This window comes from Drosophila navojoa, chromosome 2 (genome assembly GCF_054131105.1).
Source record: "Drosophila navojoa isolate 15081-1374.11 chromosome 2, UAZ_NAV_1.0, whole genome shotgun sequence".
Classification (NCBI taxonomy): domain Eukaryota; kingdom Metazoa; phylum Arthropoda; class Insecta; order Diptera; family Drosophilidae; genus Drosophila; species Drosophila navojoa.
In genome coordinates this window covers 20971599-20997497 of record NC_142890.1, presented here as the reverse complement: position 1 = coordinate 20997497, position 25899 = coordinate 20971599, and the positions used below count along the sequence as shown (strand labels likewise).

The 25899-nt window shown below is 41.2% G+C and overlaps 1 protein-coding gene across 1 annotated transcript in view; it reads right to left on the bottom strand.

Moving 5' to 3' along the window:
* nAChRalpha1 (nicotinic acetylcholine receptor alpha1) overlaps positions 1–21547 on the bottom strand; it is an 83377-nt gene extending 61830 nt beyond the window's left edge. The window contains exons 1-2 of the mRNA XM_018113475.3: positions 20260–21547; positions 14851–15600 (exon numbers count right to left, since the gene is read on the bottom strand). The gene's annotated coding sequence lies outside the window, so the exon portion shown is untranslated. The remainder of the gene's footprint in view (positions 1–14850; positions 15601–20259) is intronic.
* Positions 21548–25899: the final 4352 nt, after the last annotated feature.

Genomic DNA, 25899 nt, shown 5'->3' with positions numbered 1-25899 from the left:
GAAAAGGTTTATGGCCTTTGTCTTTTATTTGTATGCAAAGTCGCCATTACAGCTCGTGTGAAGCGTTAGATTTCAGACACGAGGCAGATGTGACTGCCTCAGGTGAGTTCTTCGAGTTCATGGGAATCCATTCAGGTATGCAAACAGCTGTTGAAAATTGTGATGTGAGATACAGAGAAAACAAAGAAGTAAAATATTCATAAGAATCGCTGCGAACAGCGCCTTTGAAGGGGCTGGCTAACCCTTATCAAAGATCTATACATACATACCATAACTTTGTGATTTGATTAATAAAAACACTCTCATTACTAATGTTGAGTATGGAAAACATTTGTACAAACAATTTGACCTCTTTTTCCCCAAACATAAAGGAAACGAAAAGAAAAGACGAAGCTGCCAAAGAACAAGCTTAAACGCCTGGCAGGTGGAATCGCCCCAAGGCGGGGGGCTGGGCTGCCATCACAGCTTTTACTTTTACTGGGTAAACACAAGAAACGAACGCGCGCATAACTTTACCTCAGCTATAAAAATGTATATAATTGAGCTGCGCGCACAGCAGGCGGCTGACAACAGCAACAACTAAAAGAGATGCCAAGGCACGAAAAAGGGCGACTCGATGAGCCTGCCTCAAAGGAAACGGTGCTCAGGCGCTCGTCAGCTTTGTTGCCATATTTTATGTTGCAGAGAGAAAAGTTTAAAGCAAATCAAAAACTTGCCGATAAGCACGAGTTGGGCTGCAAACTGACAGGCGCGCTGATTGGTATTTTCATTTTGTTGTTGTTGTTGTTGTTGTTGGTTTCTTTTTTGTTCTGCTCATGCCTTTCATGTGCCCGCTTTATCAAGGGCAGGCCATAAAATATTTTGCATTTTTGCCACACGAAAACCGACAGAAATGCGAGATATTTGTGGCAAATATGTTAGAAAATGTAAAATGTGTAGCATACTTTTCGGGGCCAGCACTGAGTCTAGGTCGTCGTGGCAGGCTTCGTTGGCAGCGTGCCTGACGGAGCTCCACTGGATTGACATTAGACTTTAGATAGTAAACACCTGATACACACGCACACATCAGCCACTGCTAAGTGCGTGGTAAACACGTAATTAAACTGCAAAACGTCTCGAGAATTAAACATTTTGCATGCCTTTTACGCCTGTCATCCGCAAACCGTCACCCAACCGCCATCTGCCATCTGCCACAGCCGCAGCCACAGCCACCGCCGTTGCCACAGCCACGCCCTTTTGTCAGCCATTGGCAGCAGCTGCTTCATGCTTATTGTGTTTATTATAAATAATTTTGCAGCTGCTCTTTGGACGACGGTCTGAAGGGCTCTTTGTGAATTCCAGTTAATGATATCGCTCGCAATTCGCCAACTAATTTAAATGGCATTGTAACGTAGTCGAAACTATCGCGCGATTTCGTTGTAGAATGTGAGCTTGGGAACACATTCATATTCAAATTATAATCTGCTAAGCGCACACGCGCGCCCTGCTTCCGACTTTGAAGTAAATGAAATTGAATACTTGAAATTGTGACATGTCAGCCAAAATTAATGATTAACTTGTCATCTCAAGTGGAGTGTGTTCGTTCGCGTCTGCTGAGTGATTTCAATGCCTGTCTAACATCTCATTTTGCCGGCTTCTTAAGTTGTTCGTTTGTCTGCAGGATTTTTCGCAGCTGCTCTAATCGCAGCGCACGATACATCTCGTTGCCGGCAGCTCAATCAAAGTTATGTCACATTTGACCAATGGCAACAGCAGCAGCAACAACAGCGGCTTAAACTGATACCAAACGATTGCCGCAAAGTTCAATGCCAAAAGGACAGAAGCATTGCCTTTCGGGTCCAATATCTCTACCCCTACATATTTATACATGTAAACATGTATATGTATGTATGTTTGTGTGTGTAAGCTGTGGTCACATAAATTTCAGGAGTTGTGTCTTTTTTTTTGCAGAGAGACATAATATTTATGATGGCACACAGCTTACTAAATAAGCAGAACGTAGACAGTGGAAAAGGTGAAATGGCTACAAGCGAATAAATTCTCATACAAAAATAAAATGCCCTTTATAAAAAAAAAAAAAAGAATACGCAATATTAATAGTGAAGGTTGGCAGCAGGAAAAAAGGAAATGTGGACTAACTTTTTTAGGATAAACACGTGCAGTCGAAGGCCATCTGAAGTTGAAAGATTTCTTTGAATTCACTCCAAATGAACAAATCAGCTATGAGATTAGAACTTAAGCAAAAAGTCAATTTTATTTATGTAAAATGTAAGTCTTCTATATACTTATGTACATATCTGCAAATTTATATTTTGAAGTATTTGGTTATACAATTTTTTATATTTATATATTTGTAGTCTAATAAAAATATATTTTCTTTTAATTTTTATATTTTATTAAAATAAATTTATAATTATGTTTTTAATTAGCTTTCCAATTAACATTTGTTTTTAATAAAAAATTATATAAACTTTTACCACAAAACTTGTATATTAAAATAACTTAAATTTCATATCTGGCTTAATTCTGGAAATTACTAATATATTGATTCAATTTAATATTAGAATGCCATCATTTTCGCATGTAATCAACATTAAATTGTTATCTGAGAGTGAAAAATTTGTTAGTGCTCAAAGCCATCATATAACACTCTTTTATCAGACGCATAAAATCATACACATATCGATCCAAGCCAAAAGGTGGGCTCGTAATACGCACACACTCACAGCTACACACACATTGACGTGTGCACAGATATATGTAGAATAATTAGGGCTAGGGATAGCTGACAAACGCCTGCTGCCGCTGCAGCGGCTGTTGGCAAGGCCATCAGAAAGACGTACGGGTCGTATTCAGTTTTGGCTGTAGGTTTTCGTGGGGCCTTAAGCACAGTCGATGAATTGATTGATGTGTGCTTGGTTACGTTTATGGCCAACAGCAGCAGCAGAAGCAGCAGCAACAATAAGTAGTTAGAAAATGTTGAGCGAGTAGCGAAAAATGTCTTCAACGGCATCAAAAGGCAACAGCCAAATAAAATGCGCATAAAAAGGCAAGCAGCTAGCCAAACACGCTCGGATCAGCTACATCTCGCTGCATCTCGCTCTGTCCATGTGTCTGTCCCCCACAGTGTCTGTGCGGGCGTCTCAAGCGACTGCTCGCACATGCACATAAATTACAGTTTTACGCTGACATTTTACTATTTCCTGCGTTTGCCTCGCTGGCTTTTCATTTTTGGATGGGCGCGCAGTAAAAAAGCAAAGCTAATAGCAGCCCAACTACCAAATGGAAGTTACCAACTGCCAGGAGACGGCGGGCAGCAGGCAGGAGGCAACTGGTAACTGGCAACAGCTACAATTTGGCTTTGTCGTATTGCTGCTACATACATACATACATACATACGGGCTCTTGTGTGGGCCATAAACTGACGACGCACCCAAATTGCACCACACTGCGGCATGTCAACATAAACTACATGGTTTTATTTGCTGTTTGGCAATGTTGTTGCTGCTGCTTCTGCTGCTGTTTCTACAGTCGTTGTTGTTGTTGTGGCTGCTGCTGCTGCTGCTGCAGGTCAAACTTCAAACAAGCTGAAAATTAATTTAATACGCAATTTCCATTGCAAGTTTGCCGCAAGCTTAAAAAGAAACAACAAAAAATGATTGTAAATGGCCAAAAGTCATCGGAGCTGGCAAATGAAAATGTAAAATTAAGTGGCACACACATACACAAACATGTAAATGCACACACACACACAAGCTCGCACTTTCCCCCTTAACCATTTCCAGATGCTTTCGCTGACTTTCCTCCTCGTCGCCCTCCCCGCAGTAGCAGTAAACAAGCACGCCGGAAAAAAAGGGCCAAGCACCCGGCTCTCAGCAATCCTCGTCAGCATCAGCATCAGCGTCAGCGTCAGCAACGTCGGCAGCGGGTGGCTCGCATACTGGCTCCATATTTTATTTAACAGCTCGTCGTACTACGTACCCTGGCACTCGACATACATTCCACGCTAGTTTCGGCACCATTAATTGGATGCGGATGTGCCAGTTACATTGAAACGGAAAGCGGCAGAGTGCGGCTGAGTGGGGGAAAGGGGGTCGGGCTGGTTGGCATGTGACTGTAGTCGTAGAGTGGAACAACATTGAGTGGGACTAGCGCGTCCAGCGCTTCAATTAAATTCAAATTAAGACTGGCCCTAAGCCCAAACAGATGGGCAAAGATTTGTGGATGCCAGCAAACGACTTAAATGATGCCCCAATGACGTCGCATAAATATTTTGTTATGGCCAATGCCGTTCTCGACCAAATAAACGAAATCAAAATGGCTGAAAATCGATTTTACTTCAAGCAGACGACACGTGGCGTATACGTAATGCAGACACAAACAAAGCCATTTATTATTATTGGATAACTTTCTAAAAAGAGCTCCATTATGTACAATGTAAATAAATTACACTTAAGCCGCAAAGCGCTTTATCCAAGGCAACAATAAGGTAAGTTGAAACAAAATTACAGCAATGAGCTAATAATAAATACATTTTAAATTAAGGATGATCTGTCCATTGACTTTAACTCGTTCTCGTTACAATTGATTTTGGGAAACAAAAAGATAAATTTAATAAAATAATATAAGGGAAATTATTTATTAAAATATAAATTATAACTTGGGAAAGTTTCGTAAGAAAAATGCGAATCTAAACCTATCTGACTTTAGATTTAAATATAGAAATATTTGAGCTTTGATAGCTTAAATTTAAGCAAACGCCGATCTAATTTAAAAATCACAAATTGTAATATTAAAGTCTTAAAATATCCGTTGCCTGGCAGCAAAGACCCCAGAGCTGATTACTTGTTTTAAAATGGATTTCGTAGTGAACTGTTTCACTTTTTTTTTATTGGCAACTCAATGAGTTACGCCTTACATCAACCTTTTTTTTTTTTGGCTGGGCAATTTCGTTGCATTTACTTTGGCGAATGGCGACTTCGCTTCGTTAAGCGGAAGCATTGCAATTCGCGCGTGCAGCGTAATAAACTGTCCCTGCCCCCCGCGCAGCCGACTTCGGCCGCAGAGTCACGTCCACGTCCGAAGGCGATTTGTGGCTGCAGTGAAGAATTCCAATACCTGAACTGAATCTGGCAGTGACTGCGTTTAAAAACTTACTTCCTTCCGGTTTGTTAGGCGGCGAAACGTTGCAGAAATACCCAGTCAAGCCCAGCCCAGGCTGGCCCTAGCCAGGCCTGTTAAGCTGCGCCAAGTGAGAGCAGCCGAGTGCAGTGATACAAATGCGATTTGCTGGCGGCGAACGGTGGACGGTGGATGGAGGAATGTGGAAGGCAGAGGACAGAGGACGGAAGACGGAAGGCTGAAGAGGTGTGTATTATACACACTCACACACGCACAAGCACATACACAAAAAACACACAAAAGTGCCAACAGAGATTTAAGGTTTTGCCCACTGACGCTTTTTCAAGTTGATGGCGCCACACACACGCACACACACACACACATGCACACTAACTCATACTCATATATACAAACGTTACACTCTATTTGGCAGCGGCAACGAGGCACCACGCACGTTACCCAACTCAAAATGGCGTGGCGGAAATTATTGAACGCACTCACATGAAGAGACAGAGAAAAGGACAGGCTGTGCCGGGCTGTGGAGTGCTGTGGAGAGCCGGGCAAGTCAGGGAGAGTCACATTTACACACATTAAAAATGCAAAAAGTCAACGACTGCGCAAGGAAAAAGCCACTGAAGCTCAGCATTGAGCATTATAATGCGAGGAATATATTCATATGATTACAATAAGAATCGAATATTGTGAGTCGCACAATTCGCTTGGAATTCAATACAGTGTTCATGTGGGTGTGTGTGGGTGTAATGTAAGTCATATCGGATGCTGGTGTTAAAAAAGGGCGTTCGGCTTTTGTCAGCTGCCCAGAGCCAAAGCCAGCAGCAGATGAGAGCTGAGAGCCGAAGCAGAGTTGTGAAGTCAACGATTATCCAAAAATCGATTGAAACGAAAATTAAATTTCATTTATCCATGTAAATAACAAATAAACAGAGTTCTGCCTTCATTATGCGAGGAATTTCAATGCACTTGGAAATATATTGAAGATGTAAATAGCTTGAAAGTCGCCTTAAGCTCAACGGAAAATTAGCCTTTTGGAAAATTTCTGAAAATTTGTTGAAAATGAAGTTGTTAATATATGAGGAGATGTTGGCCAAGAGCGCAGTTTATTTTTGTGCGTAACTATCGCTCGGTCATTTAATTAAGAAGCAGTTTCAGAACGCTTTACGTAGAGCGCACTACAAACTGGTTAAGAAGGGTTTTGGTTACAGTGGAAAATGGTTGAGCACATACATTTTGACAGTTTGGCTTCGCACGGAACTTGCTGGCATTCAGATGGGCTTGCAAAGTTGCTGGGAAAACTTTCGGCTGCTACCCTCGGCGGGCAACCACACAGTCGGCCGCCCCCGGGGCGTTAACAACCCCTTGAGCCATTTAAATTAAACACACTTTAAACTGTATGGGCCTTGGCCACACAGAAGTCAACTGAAATCATAGCAATTGGCAATGGACGACAAAATGTAAACGTAAAACTCTTATGCTCCGAGACGAGCCGCTCGGCCGAGGTGCGTTGTGCGAGGATATCATGCACAGGCAGACGTTGGGCAAGGGCGAGGGAGCGACTGAGCCAAATCTGAAGGCCCAACGCTGTGAATGACTGGAAACGGAGGCAGGAGATATATTTTATACGCGTGTAACGAGGGTTGCCCGAGTCGCAGCCGGAGCCTGAGGAAATTAAAGTGGTTTCGGCTTAGGCAGATTCATGCGGGGCGGTGGCTGAAGATTGCTTTGGCTTTTGTATGAATGTCTGTATAACTCGTTTCCAGTGTGTGTGTGTGTGTGTGTGTGTACAATATCTCGGAAATTACTTTGCGCTACTGTTGGTGGTTGCTTCGGCAACTTTGACACCGTCATGCCTGGAAACCCGCTCCTAATACTCGTATTGGAGCACTGGCTTTGAAGTTTCAGTTTCAGCCACAGTTGACACGCAATCTACAGGCAAGCAGCAGGCAGCAAGCAGTAAGCATCAAGCAGCTTAACAATTTGCACCTTTATAAGGTGTACTGTTGTCGCTGCTGTCGCTGCTGCTGCTACGGCTGCTGTCAGCTTCCAGCATCCGTTTGCCGGCATTTGGCAAATTGACATTTTTACTTTTTACTTTTTTTTCGTTTCCCTTTTTTTCATTTTTTTTCACATTTTTGGTTTTTTGCACAATACTTTTGGTATGCCAACGACTGCTGCAAGGCCGCGCCCTGCTGCTAAAGGAAAAAGGCAAATAATAACACAAGAAGAAGAAGAAAAACACTCATAAAGCACCCTGCGAATGTATGGGTGAATGTTATACGGTCCCCTTTTGTCCAGTTCCAAAGGTGTATCCGACCACTACATTTTCGCTGCCCTCCCACCTGCCCGCCCACCTGCCAGCCTGCCAGCCGGCTTGCTTGCCTTTTTTGCGGCTCAAATCAGTGCGAGCCAGGCAACTGGGAATTTGAAAGCTATGCTAAAAGTGAGAATCAGACGCATTGCTCACTCTTTTTTACTGGCTTCTTTTCCTCGTTTCGCTTTTCTTATTTTTTTTCTGGGGCATTTTCTTTTCCGTTAGTTTTGTCTTTCGTGCGTATGTCTATTACGCTGCTCTTTACGCCATTCATTCCAATCCCTGTTTCATTCTCTTTATTTTGTGCTGTTGCTGTTGCTGCTGCTGCTGTTGTTGTAGTTGTTTTTGGTCCTTGTCGTTGATGTCGTGCTTTTTATGCTGGCGCCATTTTGGCTACCTAAAAAGTGTTGAATGAAAGCGTCTTGAGCCTATTATAGTCTTATGTGTGCGCGTGTGTGTGTGTGGGTGTGTGTGTATTTGTCCTGGCATAAATAAGCCAGTACAAGTGCGTTCTAGCGTTATTGTGCAATTTTCCTTTCACTCATTCACTTCAGTTTCTTACACACTCTCCCTCTCTTTCTCCCTCCCTCTCTCTATATATGTATCTCTCTCTCTGTCGCTTTCAGCCTATATTTCTGCTTGCCTGCCACTTAAGCACTTGCCCCGCCTTTGATTTGTTTAGCATGACAAAAAAAAAATCGTCCTTCGTTGATGTTCATGGAGATTGAGAGATCCTGACACACACAAATTATATACGGAACTCTGATTTACTTGACGTTGGCTAATTTGCACGAGTAACAGGCAAATCTTTTAAGTGATGAAATCGCAGTTCTTTTTCATAGCAGCAAATATAGAGACGCACATTTAAGTAATTGAAAGTGTATCAATCCAAATGAAGACCTACACGAAAATTCTCTTTAACATACATATACACTCACATCAATTGCAATCAGTTGAATTTTTGGATAGACTTGGCTGCCATTTCTTAAGCAGATGAGCATAAAGAAAAATACTTCTTCTACCAATTACCAAATTAAATGAATGCATACATTGCATTTATAAGTAGATTCCTGCATTGCAAATATATAAAATGAAATAACGTATTTAACATGCATCATCAAGCTACTATTGTCTTTTGTATTTTTACTTTTTCTAATGACTTACCATTCTAAAATAGTTGCAAATATGACTTGATTCACTTTAGACTTTGGGAGCTCGTTTGTTGGCTTTTTATAGAAAAAAAGAATAACAAAAATACAACTAAAACTATTTTCACACTCAGCATATGAAACGCACTCGAGTCTCTTCCTTCAACACAAAAAAACAATTTATTCAAAAATAATATATATGATCATATATCACATATGTACATATAAGAAAGTGAGCCAAGCTGTACATAGAACTAAGAAAAATATGCACATGAAACTTTTCATATGTCGTTTACCAGCAAACAAAAAACCCACACACACACACACATGCACACACACATACACAATGGGTAAAATGGCTAAAAGATGGTAGTAAATGCGGAGCAAAAAAATTCTTTGCAACATTTCTGTGTCTTTGGGATCTGTGCTTTTTCCATTTTTTTTTTTTTCTATGCTCTTTTTTTTCTGCTGTCAGCATTGAAGCACTCGTATTTTTGCTGGCTGCATATTTTTGCGTATAATTTTACAACGTCATTCAAATTCAAACAACATCAATAAAAACTTCAAAGTCTTTGCTTTAGGCCAAGTCCAGGCTCCCTCTGCGACGCCCTTCAATATTTTGGTATTTTGTTGAGTTCCTTTCAAGGATGAGAAAGAGCATGTAGCAGTAGCTTCCATCAAACCAAACCCGAAATGTAAACCAACTCCGATAGCTACTTGCCCAACAACAACGAGGACAGCAAATTGCATGAATGCAAAATGAATAACAAACATTGGCATATAGCAGCCAGCAGAGGATACTAATGCTTTTACATTTATAGAGGAGTGTATGGCAAATGGTAGAAAGAAAGCAGCAAAAAAATTATATAGCTGAAACTTATATATACATATATAAAAAAAAAAAAAAAAAATGCGACGGCGGCCTCGAAACTTGTGCTTGATATGGCACGAAGCGGTCATATAGTGAGTATACAGCGAGTTTTTAGATTAACTGCCTTGCCAAAATGAGAAAAAACGACAAAATGGCGTAAAGGACATCAACGGAAGTTGAGTGGAAGCCTGTCCTCGTCCAAGTCCCCATCCTCGACGTCGTCGTCGTCGTCGTCGTCGTCGTTGGTTCGTCGACGTCGTCAGCAAAAGAAAATTTGGCCAAAATGCGCAAAACAAGTAAACGGAATTTGACAAACAATTTCAATAAATTTCTGCAAATAAGTGAGCGAGATGGCATGAGGCACTGCCTAAACAAGTGTGAACGAGAGTGACGGAACGAGCGAAAGACAAAATGGCGGCCATCATGGAGTTCAAATCGAAATTAAGCAGAGACGCTGCCAAAGACAGCGACGGAAGCAAAGCAAGCAAGCGGAAGGGATAACAAGTTGAATGTTGCGTTGACAATATTTGTTGATGTTGCGCTGTGTATTAGCACACACATACACACGCATACACACGTATACAGGCACAGATATCGACACATATACAGACCCACACATTCTTGGAGCAAAGAGCAAATGTTATTTCATGTATGAGCGAGCGGGGCGAGAGCCGAGCTGGGGCCAAGAGCCTTGCTGGCCCATCATAACGTAGTTCATTGATTCGCCTGTCAGCTGTCAGGACGTAAGCCGCTTCCTGGAACGCTTTGGGCTTTGCTCCCTACTCCTTGTTGACCAATATTCTACTTCTGCCGCTGCTCGCTGCTGCTTCACCCGCCCAGGCACAGCTGCTTGGTGCTCCTGCTGCTGCTGCTGCTGCTCTCTGCAATGTCATGACATGTCAACATTTAACACTTGCTCTATTCGCCTGCCAGACCCATCCCCATTTTTTCTTATTTTTTGGGAACTTTTTTCTGTTTTCCTCGTTTGTGTGGGCGACAAAAATTTGTCACTTGAGCAAAATGTTATCGAAAGCACATTACATTTTCTCAGATAGAGAGAAATTCGCCAAAAATGCGGTCTATCTTCAAATTGGACTTGAACGCTTGAGTGACTTAGAAATTACTCGAATATGATGAGCACCACAATTTTTATAGATGGATAAAATGGGTGGAGCGCAGGCCGAATTAATATTTGACAGATGGGCACTGGAATCAAATCGTGCAACCAATAAGTGAATGAACTAGGGTATGCAAATGAATAAATTACATATAAATTTAAAATTTTGTATAAATTTCAATGAAATTTTATAATAATCGAAATTCTATAAAGTATATATAAATCCACAGAGTTATTAAGGCAGCTGCCTGACAAAAGCTGAATGCTACGAAACTCGATGGAAGGTGCATTGATAAAATTGTGGAAATATCGATCATAATTTGCTCGTTCAGGAAAATGGCATAGCCCATTAATGCCTCTTAAGCTGTGGGCAGGCCACTCTTCTAGTGAATGTGACTAAAAAAAACTTGAAACTTGAGTTCAGGAAGCTGCATGACAAAAGCTGAATGCTACAAGACTCAGTGTAAGGTACATCAATGCCAAAAATTAAATTATATTATTTCTTTTCTCATGAAATAGTAAACATATTCATGATTCTAAGTAATATAAATGCTCTTAGTTTATATCTCCCTGCGCATTTACTGTAGGACCGAAATACTCTGAGACTGCATGACAGAAGCTGAATGATATGACACTCGATGGATGGTACACCTATGAAACTTGTGGAAATATTGGTCAGCATGTGCTCGCTAAATAAAAGGCATAATCTTATGAGTGATTAAGAAACTGTACTCAACTCTTCTCGTGAATGTTACAAAGACAAAACTTGAAACTCGAGTTGAGGCAGATGCATGACAAAAGCTGAATGCTATGACACTCTATGGAAAGTGCATTAATAAAACTTGTGGAATTATTAATCATCAGTTACTCGTTCAGGGAAGAAGCATAGCCCCATGAATGAATCTGAAACTATGGACCAACTCATTTAGTGAATGTGGCAAAAACAAAACCTAAGCCTTGAGTTAGGATAGCTGCATGACAAAAGCTGAATGCTACAAGACTCAGTGTGAGGTACATCAATGCCAAAAATTGAATGATATGAACCTTGTGGAAAAATGTATCATTGCTCACGAAATAGAAAATAATCATATGATTCACAGAAATATAAATGCTATTATTTTGGGTCTTCTAGTGAATTTATGTCAGAAGATAAATGCGAGGCGACTGCATGACAGAAGCTGAATGCTATGTCACTCGACGGATGGTATATTGATTAAACATTCAGATAGTGATATTACGTTGAAATGCATGCCTCTGAAAGAGCACAAGTGTCTAGTATTTGCAATAAGGTGAATTATAATAAAAATCGAAATTCTATTAAGTACATCTAAATCTACATGTCAGATTTGGCGACACTAGCTCCAAAGATGTAGCAGATATAATTTTATTACTGAATTTTGATAAAGTTTTAATCGATAATAAAGTAACGGGATGAGTTATCGATTTTTTGAGAAAAACTCTATATCCGCGCTGTATACACGGACATTAGAAAACAATTGAATATCTATTCATATTTATAAATATATTGTGAAAAAGTAAAAGCGTAGTTGCTGCTTTAACACAAAGAAATTCGGATAGATATGTATTTGCTCTACGGTTCTCCTTCTCTTTTTGCGCCTTAATTCAATATATATGCAATATATAGCCAATATACATATTTGCCATTGTTTGTCTCCGTTTCATTACTCGCCTGCACTTTATTAAGTTTGCCCGGAGACTTGTGCAGTGTTTTGATTTATTCTGATGAAGTGCTTCCTGCAATCAGCAGGAAACAGAAAGTTGCTCGCGGGCTTATGGCACTCCATTTGATTGCCAATAATATTCGCTCAGTTCGCTCAGTGTCGTCCTAGGCAATTGCCCTGCCGCAGGTCATGTCAATGCAGAATAAAATACGACAGACTGAGAATACAGAGAATCGTACATAGTTATACGTATATGTATACGTACATGATACTTATTCATATGTAAACACGAGTCAAACAGAGGCTGCCATAAAAACTTCCACATTTTACTGTGCTCCAAATAATTATGGGTCTGAAGAACTTAAATCATATAAAACTTTATAACTGAAATGTTCTTGATGATTATGACGTTGTGGCCGTACAATATGCGCGGCTCTAACTACTTTTTCCACATCACAGCGGCATAACAACAACAGCAACAACAACAACAATATCAGCCACAAACAACATACAAGCAGGCATCTATTTTTATGTCGTAACGTAAAGGTTTTTTTATGAGCGCCTAACAGTATGCAATATGTACAAAGTACACGCATACATACACACGAACCCAAACCCAAACACACACACACACACACATACACAAGCAAACACATTGGCATAGTAGTGTCAAGGCGCTGAATGAGTAGGCACTGCTCTGAGCCGCATCCCCAGTGCTAAAATTAAACCAGACGAGGCTTTCGTCTAAGCACCGAGCACCGCAGCAACACGTGCAGCTCACCGTTGTTGTTGTTGTAGTTGTTGTAGTTGCTGCTGTTGCTGTTGCTGTAGCTGCTGTTGTTGTTGATGAGCGCGAAAATCACAATTTTCCCTGCAGTACAATTTGCCAGGGCTCTGCTCAGCTCAGCTCATATTACCATGCTGCTGCTGCTGTTGTTGTTGTTGCTTTAGTTTCAGCTGCAGTTTCGCGAAATTTGCCCACAATGACAATCTTGCTGACAGGCATAGGCACAGCGCACACCTCACCTCACCTCGCCTCGTCGCGGCGCGCCTCGATGCTGCTGCGGTTTGTCAGCAACAACAGCCGCGTCGCTGTTATCCTTTTATGCATTTTAATTTGCACACACTTACAGTAAGATATACATACACACACACACACATACACTCACAGTCACATAGGCTCGGGCACGTGCGCCGATGCCTGCGCTGACTGTGGCTGCACCCGTGGGTGTATTTCGCGACCGCATCGTGTGTGTGATTGTGTGAGTGTCTCTTGTATATGACGATCATAAAAGCAGCACATTAGAAATTATATGACTGTCAGTGGCACAAGCACACAAGCGCACAAACACACCCACCCACACACCCACCCACACATACAGAAAAAGTGTCTCACTGTGCTGTGTTTATGTGCGTCTGCTGGGGAATTCATTAGCACAGCTCAAATGTGCTCCTGTTGAAAGTTTGCCCCACACTAGAGTCGCACGGTGGCAGCTTTAAAGTGCCTGACACGCCCGCATCCATCCGAAGGAGGCCAGCGAATAGTCCATGCCCCATGCGTATGCTTATCATATATTCAAATGTGATGTGTATGTGCTTCATTAACATTTTGAGTGCATTAACCTGACAATCTGATTTCCCCACTGTCACTTGGACTAGTCAGATTTCAGAATTTTGGCTAAACTGAAGCTGCAGCGCGAAGCCACAAGACTAAATTAGCACTTGGCTTGTACGATGGCAATCAAAATAGAATAGCTCTAGACGTGAAACATGCGATATAAATTAAATATAATTTGCATAAATGTAAATATTGCGCATGAATTTTTTCTGTAACTTTATCTTGCTCTTGCAATATTCTCTGTTGACTTTTTTTCGGAAACTATGTAACCGATTTGTTCTTTACAGAAGAGCAGGATGACTCAATGTATATATCAAACTGTGGATTTGTAAAAATTTCGATTTCGAATAAAACAAAACTAACTCTATAGCATTATTAAACAGAATAAGCTGGAGTCAGCTTTTTGATTTTATTTGTTTCATTACAATAAACAAAACAAACAAACAAAACAAATTTTTTCTTTTGATAACATTTTGTTCTTGAGGTTATATTACCTTAAGCGTATCCGAAAAATTAATTTATTTTTATATAAAGATGTACAGTACAGTAGAATACGGTTACAGCTACACTCAAGGGACCGTCGTTATATACGAAAGACGCCATAGTCATATCAATTTACTCATATAATTTTGTCTAGGGACCAGAATTTCCCTCGCAAGAACAGTACGAACGCTATGTGCAGAGTCTTTAATGCATATACATGTATGTATTTGTATATGTAGCTTAACTTTAGTTATACTAGCTTTACTTTGTTCATTTGGGTGACCTGTGCACTGCAAACGATTCATTAGAGTCTTCATTTAGTTAGATTTTATAAGAGATATTCAAGAGACTGTTGAGAGCTTTCCCTTCGATATACGCATCGATACATCACAACTTTGCTTCATTCTAGCGCAATTATACTTCATCATGTTTGTCTAGCATTAATTGAAGAGAGTGACATGAAACAACTCGATCTACTCACCGTTGCTGCACAGAGCGTTGCATTGCCTACAAGTGACAGGCCGTTGTGAGGGCGCCTTCGTCGCTGCTGGTCGACGGGCTGCAGCTGCGTGAAGGCGGCTGCCCCAGTGGATGTGGATGTGGATGTTGATGGTATCGCTATGCCGTCGTCGTCGCTGCTGTCGTCTCTGGGCCGAGCTGCCAGCAGCGGGCTGCATGAGCCAAGGGCAACGCCAACGCTCGTAACGAGGCGCTCGCCCGCGCCGAGTCCCGATCTTGGGAAGCGCCGTCGTCGTCTGCGATGACGATGGTGCGGATGATGCTGGCGCTGGCGTTGATTGTGACGACGGCAGCGTTGCTGTTGCGCTGCGGCGTCTATTTTAATGGCAGCAATGGTGCCGCTTTAAAGCAGCACGCAGCCTTCGCACGGGTTAGGTAGGTCTACTAGTTGTCGTAGCTAAAGCCTCTACTGCGACCCCAGGTGTTGCGTGTGCTCTCTCGCCTCAATTAGTGCCACATATCATTGTTCTTGTTGTTGCTAGCGCGATTGATGCTCTCTGTTGCACTCTGCTGCTGTCGTATCTAGTGCCTGATTAATGACAATTCCATGATCACGTTTCGCTAAATTCCTGGCGCTCGTAGCTAATTTCTAGTTGTATAGTGTGATTATTTGTTGTTGTTGTTCTTTATTTTGTTGATTTCTTGTTGCTGGCAGCACTTTGTTGTCGAAGGTTTTAACAATTCCTGTTTGCAGTCTTGAGCGTTGGCATGGCTGCAAAACACATTCAAAATAATTATGTGAATTAATAATATTCGTAAATGAAAAAAAAAAATACTATAAAAAGATAAAAATTACACAATCACTTCGCAAACAGAAGCGTGCCAAAAGGCAAGCTTTACTTTTTGCCGACTGCCCCAACACAAAGCAAATTAACTGAAAATCTTTTTTCGCCGCCTTTTTTCTCAACCGTTTTTTGGCAGCTCTCCTATCTGGCCAAATATTTGGCTGCCAGTGCCTGGCTAAGGCAGCGCTCTGTGTGTGCCTGTCATATCTGGCGGCATTAATATGAATGTGTATTACTTGCATACACTCACGTGCCTACACATACATGCATGCATGCACATTGTTACATCCATATACACATATTTTTACATGGGCATATTTGCACTTGTGCAACTCGGCCATTTGAGCGCATTGACAGTGGAACAATTTATATTGCAATCCGCTCGCATTCGGAAGCAAATTTTCTGTAAATTATAGATTTTTTCCCCAATGCATCTGCTGCTGGCAATTTATCGCATTCAAGTTTTTGGCTGACAATGATAATTCATGTTTGTGTATGTGTGTGTGTGTGTGTGTGTGTGTGCGAGTGTATGTCTGCTGCATTGACCTGGCCACGCCGGGTCTGCGCCACGCCCAATTGACAAATTGCCAAAAAGTAACAAAAAAAAGAATAATAGAGAAATTTAAACAGTATTTTAAATTCGAACTTAATGCGGAAAATCGTGTAAATGGCGTTGCATTGGCAATGTATAAAGCGTAATATGTGGAGAATGTGTATGAAGTATGTAATTGATTTTATATAAATTATTTGTATATAAGCTACTAGATTCAGTTTATTTTCGCATGCTTAAAAAACTTTTAGGAATAAGTTAAAAATTATTTTCAAATAAATATGGAATATACATATTGACAAACTTTAGAATTGTATTGAATTCTTCATTATGCTCTTCTATCGTGCTTATTTATTTGTGAAGTATATCACATTTTAAAATTTCATTTTTATATATATATTTTTTTTTCTAGCTTTACTCTTTCTCAAATTAAAATGCTTTGACATCGGCTCTGATGAACATAATATTTTCTCTGTCTATCAACTTTAAATCACAAAGCTCTATAATAACTTTCTTTCTTAGTCAAAATATTGCACAGATATATGAAAATTTAGCTTATTATTCAGCACCTGCCAAACGCTTATACACCACAAATGCAGTCCCACAGTATGCACTAAGGCCTGCAATTATAGAGCCGCATAATGCACAACGAAGTAGAAAAAACGGCGGGTTGGGACTGGACTAGTTGAATATGAAACACGAAAATGTGCAGCTGCGAATTTGAAATGTGAAAAAGCAAACCAAATGCGAAATGCAAATGACAAAGCCTGAGAATGGAAAATGGATATGAAAATGCTGAATAAAAATGGGAGCTGCTAGGAAATGTTTTTAAATATCAACAACAACAGCAACTCTAATGAGTGCACTGACATAAAAATAATTATGAATTAAAACCCAAGTTGTTTAGTTATATATATTTTTTTTTCACTCTTCCACTAGTTTTCTGTATTTTATGTATATTTTCTTCTTTTTTTTTTCGGACCCAACCATAACTCATAATTCAAATGCATGTAGGAAGTGGATACTGCAGAGTAGTTGCCAACGAACCCGGCGAGATCTGTGCCGGCTTTAGTTTAGTTGGTTCCATTGTCTTCAGTAATGCGACGTCATCGTCAGACGTCGTTGTCCTGGTGCTGGTCGACGTCCTCATACCCGTCGTTGTTGGCTGGCGCCCGTTGTCTGTCTGCATTTTCATTTGTGGCGCATAAAAAGGCAGCCGAGGAGCTGCCAGCAAATGTCCATCAGCAACTACAGCAAATGCCATTTATACATATATACATATGTATGTATTGTATGCATGCATGTCTGTATGCAGGCAGCATAAAAGGACAGCAACTAACCGAGAGAGACATAGTCGAACAGCCAGCCAGACGAACTCTGGCAGTGGCATGGCTTCGCCTCAGAATTGTTGGACAGTTGCAAACTGGTGCTGGTATTGTGGGACTGACTGCTTTTTAAGCAACAACGTCTGCGACTGCGGGTCAGCTAAGTGCAGCGGCAGCAACAATGCCACAGCCCAAGCACTTCGAGACTTAAACAAATGGCGCATAATGCACTGGAAGACGTAAAGCCTCGTTCAGAGTGCATTCAGATAATTCTTAAAGCGCAACCTTAAGGCAGCACATGGCATGCTGCAAGCTGGCAGGCTAATAACGTGACATAAAGATTGCGAATAATAAATCTTGCAAGCCAACCCAATCAATAATATCTTCAGTATCCATTTCGATTGCAGCTGTAGAGGCAGTCAGACAGACAGACACACAGACAGTTCTGCCAGACGAATAAACTCCCGTTGTGCACAAAAGTATGCAATAGATTTTTATGAGCAGTAAGTTAAAACTATTTGATGGCAACAGCAGTTGCTGAACTGAGACCGCAATCGAAGCGGATTTAAATGCTTGATAGTCACTTGACTTTGCACAAATATACTCATATTTTCTGGTATTTCAGAAAAATATATCAGTAAATGATTTTATACAAGTACATGATGGTAAAGTGGTAAAAGCCCATGACCTAAAGACATAAAAAATGTGTTTAACAATATATAAAATAAAATTCTAGGTAATTCAAAGTGTTATTAAAATTTCAATACTATAAAATAGAGATTATTTAAATTTATTTACTATTAAATACATAGTCTATCCAAAAATGTGATATTAAAATTTTATTTATAAATAAACACGCAAGAACTATATAAAAAAAAATAAAAAAAATAAATGAAAATAATAAAATTAAATATTTCAGACACTAACTGCAAGTACAATGTTTGCCCATCTCAATATATATAATATAAGTGTATTTAAAAAAGCAACAATATTTCTATATAAATGAAAATTTCCATTTCCATTTCCATATAATACGTTTTGCAGAGAGATTTTAGGTCACTAGAAATATTCTCTATATTATTCTGGAATGCCTATTGAAATATTAATTTGATTAATATAATTATAATTAATTATCTAAACGAAACTTTTGCAATGTGATTTAAGAGCTTGACTGAAAATCTAATTTCCACAATTAATCAACTCACAGACATAAACTTTACTAACACATATACATTCTTAGTATAAGTTGTTTGTTGATTGTTGTTTGCTCCACTCTTAAGCAGCGGCAGCAGCGACAACGACGACAATGGCCAAAACGAGTGCAACTTTTGTGAACACAAAGTTTCAACTTGTTTAATTTTGTTTGCGCTGCTCAAATGGCTCACTCGAGTGCCGTGATAGATCAGTGGAGACATGCAACGCTCAGTGAGGAATAATATTCCTCAGTCTCACATAATAAATTCATAGTCAGCAGCGTCTGGGTCACCGGAAGCTGTGGGCGTGGCAAGAGCTGGCCAATGTAAATAAACACTTGGCATTCAATTTAGAGACGATTCAATGCATATTGCTGAAGTGCTGTGAGGTGCGAGGCGGGGGTTGAGCTAATAACAAAAGGCGTTCGGCTGAAGACCAAAAATCAACTTCAAAAACGAAAATATTTGTCGAGCAATAGCAAGAATCGACAACGTCCTTCAAGCTGGCGTCACCTAAAGCTCACACAGACACACACACACACACAGACATCGGCAGACCGTGTGCGTGTAAGTGTGCCTCTGTGTGCATGTTTATGGTTGCTGCTGTCAGGACAAAGCCAAAGACAAAGGAAGCCTATACACAAAAACAAGACAGCCCGGTAACTAAACAAGTGGGAATTTACGTTAAAATCAACAACAACAGCAACAACAACAACAAAGGCAAAAGCAAAAGCAAAACAATAACAGAACAGAAAAGGAAGACAAAAAACAGTTGCTGGCAGTAGGGAAAACGGGCTGGGTAAATGATTGACTGACTGACTGACTGACTGAGTGACTAACTGAATGACAGATTGACAGACAGGTCAGACGTGGCGTATGAGTAATGCGTGGGGATGAAGCCATTCGCAGTGGTAAATGAGCATAAAACAACGAGAAAAACATATATGTATATAAATATATACACAAAGCACAAAGCCTCTAGGCACTCCGCAGCAAAGTAAATCGTATTAATTAGAGAAAACGAGAACAAACTCTGAGGCAATAATAAAAAAAAATAATAGAAATCAGAAGAAAAGGCAAAGGCACATGTGGGTCGATATTTTATGCTCAAATATATGCATAAGGTTAGGATAATATTTGATGCGAAAATATATAAGAAATTAATTTAATTATGCAAGAGTAAAAAGAATAGAGTTTTTATTAAAAAATAAATAAAACTTAGAATAAATAAAACATATTAGTAAAGTGCTTAGCCTTTGATTATCTTGTACATATCAATTTAACTAAATTAATAATTACAACCAAAACATATATAACATATGTGTATCACTGAGTTGCGTTTCGCTGGGAGGTGTGAGACGTTTTCATTATGTTGAGCGTTTCAGTGACGGGCAAATTAAGCGCTGACAGTTGACGCAACAGTTACGCGAGTTCGTGAAAGGCATAAACCAAGGCAAATTGCATAGGTGTGTGTATGTGTGCATGTGTAGGTTGTGTTTGTATTTGTGGCACACTTACATTGCTGACATCAATTTGCGCACAAAAGTCAACGCGCCGCAAAGGTTAGAATAAGTCCAACTGCTGCCCAGACAGCCAGACTGGGCGACCAACAGGCAGCCAGCCACTGGTCCAGGGACCAAGGACCAGGGACCAGGGACCAGATAACCAGCGAGCGACGTACGAGACCGGAAACGAAATGAAATTCGAGACCTGCTGACAGGCAGCCAACAACACGGCAAAGAAAACACACGGCGTGGGTGAAAGAGAGCGACAGAGGCGGAGAGTGGGAGAGAGAGAGACCGAAACGGCGACAGAGATTCAAAGGCTGAGGCAGACGTGACGGCGACGGCGACGGAGACGGCGACGGCTATTACGAGAACGAGAATTGAACAACACTCGACGTTTTAGTTTACAGAGATTTCAGAGACAGCCGCATTGAGTTGCATTTGCCAGGGATTTGTGCTGTGGCAAGGCGATGGCTTTTCAATTAAACACACACTCACACGCGAGCGCGCACATGTTTCTAAATGCGGATGCGGATGCGAATGCAAATGCGAATGCGACTGCGACTGCGAATGTAAAGGCGAATATATGTTTCGATAGGGACAGGCACACAAATAACGCTGATGTTGCTGCTGCTGATTTAGCTGTTGCTGTTGTTGGCTATGGCGCTGCTGCGGTTGCTGGTGTCGCCAGTGTTTATATTGAAGCAGCACACGCCCTGCGTGAAACGTGGCACGGGCCGGTGCTGAAATCTCAGAGTGTGCTGCCGTTCGCAGTAGTGGCGATGACTCGGCCACAGGCTCAGACACGGTGTCGGTAGCGGTAGCGGTAGCGGTATCGGTATCGGTATCGGATTCGGTTTCGGTCGCAGACTCGCTGTTCCGCAGCAGCAGTCGCAGCAGCGGCAACGTGTGACAATCGAGTGTTTGTTTGCTCATTTGCGTGACATTAGAGGAGGCATTTTCGTTGCCGCTTATGAACACAACGGTTAGCTTCGGTTTGGCCAGTGTCCGAATATCAATTGATTCGTATTTGGCTTTGATTAATGTAATTTTGTTATCTTTGCTTTCCTACTGTTTGTTTTTCTTTTTTCGTATATTTTTGTATTTTTATTTTTTGTATATATGTGTATATATTCTTTTTGTTTTTTTTTTTTTTCTATTCTCTGGCTTTTCTTTGTTTGGTAACACGCGACGCGGCTCGGCTCGCTCGATGCGTACGTTTTCTTCAACCCGCGGGCTCTGAGGCAACTACTGTTGGCCGCTTCTGCATGGCAGAGTTTTCGCAGCTGGCGCTGATGCTGCCGCTGTTGAGTCGCATTGCTGCTGCCGTTGCTGCTGCTGCTGCTGCCGCTCGTGACGCCTCTGCTGCTGCTGCTGTCGCCAGTCGGCTCTCCTGGATGCTGTGCGCATGCTGCGCGCCACAAAGCGACAAAGAGCTCGCTGCGCTCTCTTCGTGCTCTCCCACTGTGTTGGGCCTGAACAGCGCCTAGACGTGTTTCTCAACTCGACTGGCCTTACTCTCCGCCTTGAAGTGCTCCACGACTTGTGCTTGGCTTCTTATCTGAGGTCGGCATCGTGCGCTTACGCTTAAATGCGAGACGCCCGCTCTCTTAGCAGCGCTCAACAACTCTACACAAACCGCTCAGACCAAGCGACAAAAGGGCGTTTTACGTTCGCCGTCGCTCTCTCGCTCTCAGTGTTTGCTGCTCTCTTACATCTGTGTCTGTTTTTATCGGCGTGCGTGTGTGTGTGGGTGCTCGTGTATGTGTGTGCATATGACCATTTTTCAGCTGCTGCCGCCCATGCTGCGGCTGCCACCCGAAAATTGTTCTGGCTTTGACGACAACTCCAGGAGGCGCCCGCACAAAAAGTGCCTAGCTAATAATTTACATACAGGGCGTGGATTTTCGCTACCTCTGGCGCAAATCCTCTCTCTCTCTCCCTATCTCTCTCTGTCTGTTTATCTGTCTCTCTCTCTCTCTTAATGCCCTCTCCCTCTGGCTGTATTTCTCTTCAGCTATCTCTCTGTGTGTGTGTGTGTGTGTGCTCATGTGAATTCCCAACTGAGATAAAAGGGCCAGCCAGCGACAATGAATGCGTGAGCCATAGCTCGACCCCGAGCCCAAAACAAGAATTTTTGAATCTGCTCTTGTGCTCTTGTTGCTGTTGTTATGCTCCCTCATGTGACAGCCGCCAACCCTTCACCCTCTCCCCATCACTATGTGCAGCTCCTGTGCGGAAGAACGGGGGGTGGCCGGGGGCGAGGCGCCGCATAGGCTGTGGGGCTGAGGGGCCGAAAAGGGGGGCTACTGGGCTACTGGCTACAATTGTTTGTTTATTTCTAAACATTGTTGTCCTTATTTTCGGCCATGCCTTTGTTATCCTTTCTGGCCGCATGTTACTTGGGACCAAGCGAGCCTTGTTTCATTATGCGTATGAATGAATTTTATTTGTAACTCTGCTATATGTGCGTACGAAATTCAGTCTGTGTGTACGTGTGTGTGTGTGTGCATATGGGTGCAAATGAATTTGATGTAAATTGCAATTTCATGCGTATTTTCTTTGCGTTTTCGTTGCCCCTCGGTGCCTATGCGTCCCGCTCTCACACTATTGCCGTCACGTTCGCTCTTTTTTGTTTTCTGTGCTCTCTGTGTATGTGTGTGAGTTTTTACACTTTTTTTTTTATTTTCTGTCGCCGTGTCCCGGAGTCGTGTCCTACTGTGCGTGTAATTGATAATGATCTCGATTGTGGTTTTGTGCTGATGTCGTTGGTGTTTTTGTTTTCGGTGTCTTTGTTTTGCTTTTATTTCGACGTGCGTATTGTGTTTGTGTGCGTGTGTGCATGTGAGTATTAAAGGGGCTTTGACAAAGAGCATGGCATACTTTACAGCCCGTTCAAGTTGCATGCCACGATGTATTATTCGTTCTTCGAAATTCAAGCAGCGTATCTGTAGGTAAATTTTGCTGACATTTATACATAAACAACATTTATATACGCCTGTGCATGTGCGTGTGGGTGTGACGGTTCGTGACAATATTTACAATTGAGAGAATGTCCTAAGCTAACTTTATTTTATTTGTGCAATGCTCGCCGGATACGGGATATACTGCATGTATATATTGGTGGCAAAAGTAAATTTCGTTTTCTAGCCCAGAGCTTTTTCCAGCAGAAGAACAAAACAATTTCCTATAAGTCAAAAAGGGTTATTACATCTCGGCTGTGATTAGGCGACGAAAAAGGCTCGGCGTGCACTGAAAGCAAATGAATCAAATTACAGAGAACAACTCAAGATGCAAAGATCCCCTAAATCAATGTTACTTAGTCGTCCTGACAACAATATATCTGTCGCATTTTATATGCCTGACTACCATTTTAAATTCTACTCTAAGCTGCATATTTATTTAAGCCAAAATCAATTTGAACAAACGAACTTTTGCTCGACTTGTTTTGTTTGCGGATAAGTGAAATAAGTTACTTATGCTGAAGACCCAACAATTGATTTACAAAAGCAATTTCATTTTAAAACATTTCCTAGCCATTTATAAAAATCTGTATAATTGAAAGGGGCTGCTTGCATATACTATTGCCTGTTTCAAATCAAATGGAATGAAATCCTTGAAACAAGACTGCAAATACAATTTATATAAAACACACACTGTGCTCATTCAGGAACTTGTGGTTTTGTTGGCCCAAAGAAAGCGCAGATGCTATTCCGAGCCAAAGCAACATACATCAACTCTGGCAATGATTAAAGCTCACTCTGGGCAACAAATTTCACTGGACAACAGAGATTGTGTAACCATAGTCCAGAAATATAATTCTGGATCATATAATATATAAGGAATGTTGGTATTTTTCTTTACCTTAGTGTTATCACGTCTATATTATAAGAGGAATGACTTACTAAGTGGGTAATACTTAGATTTGCGAGAATTCAACTTCATTTTGTCTAGCAATTGAAGCAGTTCACATTGCGTTTGGCAATTTAAATTGTTGCACTGGCTAAGCTTCAAGATTTGTTTACCCCACTTCCATGTTTTTTTTTTTTTTTTCGTATTTTCTTGCTACGTTCGTTATCGTTGGCTCTAATTTACCTTTACGATTTTATGCTGGCAATGTCGTACTTCAGAGTCATGTGCCAACACACAAATGAAAGTTCGCACGCCCCCGAAACGCCCACAAATAGCAATTAGAAAACGCAGCATTCGGGGTGAAACTTAAACTAACGTCTCCGAAATAGGATTTTGGACTCGGTCCCAGAGCTACAAGCGTACAAACAGCAACGAGCATAACAATGTATAGATGTAAATGCTGTGACTGGGAATATCGCAACGGCAATAGCAAGAGCACGAGCAGGAGCAAGAGCAGGAGCAGGAGCAGGAGCAGGAGCAACAGCAAAGGCAACTAGCAGACATCATGGTCAATGAATTGCTTCTCATTTGGCGCTTAAAAATTATGGCCACATGTGGGCAGCAAATGGCAGCTGCCCATTGGCCACTGGCCCCTGGTCGTGCTCATGGCCAAAATGTTGACCGAATTTCGTTACACTCGCTGCAAGTTTATCGTGCGCAATGGGCCGCAGAAGTGCAGGCGCCGCAAGGTTTTGCCCTCTTCGTTGGCTGTGTGGTAGCTGTGTGTGAGTCTGTATATGTATGTGTGTGGGTTGGTAATTTGTAAGCGACTCGCGTCGTTCTCTGCTACGACGACGCATCAACGGGGAACACAACAAATAAACACACCAAACGCAGACACACACATACACACACATTCACACATGCAGACACAAACAAAAACTACAACACCTTTGATTGGTGTAAATAAGTAAAGCGAATACCTCGGCGGTCGCCAAGCGGCGGCAGCGAGGGCGTATGAGCAACATCAGAGCGCTGGAACAGCCAAGCATATTTCATTGTTCACTTTAAATGTTAAGCAGCCTCGACCATTGTTGTGAGTTGATGTTATTGTTGTTGTTGTTGTTGTTGCTGCTGCTGCTGCAAAGAATGCTTGCTAGCGGCTTCGTGCAGCGACAACAGCATGTCAGAGCTGGCAGCAATTTTCACGCTAAAAGCTCTTACAAATAACCTTAAGCTAAATTATAACATAAAAGGCTTTTTTCCACAAAGCTATGAAAAATATATATATTTATCAAATAAAACATGTATTAATTAAAATGTATAAAAGACTTCAAGCCAATTGTGTGAAGAGCTATGCCAATTAGTAATCAAGCAAAGCTCAACACAAATGCTCCCTTGACCCGATTCAAATAATTCTCAGCATGTGCTAATTGGCAGCTAATGTAATTTAATATTTTCGACTAATTTTCAGCCATTTGAGCTGTCATTTTATAATAATTTAAACTGTAAATAAAATTTTAATTCGCCCAATGGCTACAAACAACATTTTTGATGTGCTAAATTTGATTTACAGTTCATTTTATTTGCCCAAAATATGAATTTTAAGTTTAAATGAAAAATAAAAAGACCATTCAGTTTAATTTACTATGTGCTGACTGATTGATATGGCTTGATTAATATTTATACAATGTATAGATATCAGATACACATTTGAATTTAGCTAAAAACTTGGAATTTACTAGCTGACATCACTTTCGGCTAACACCTGCTGCCCACCGTTGGCCATCCAAATTGTATG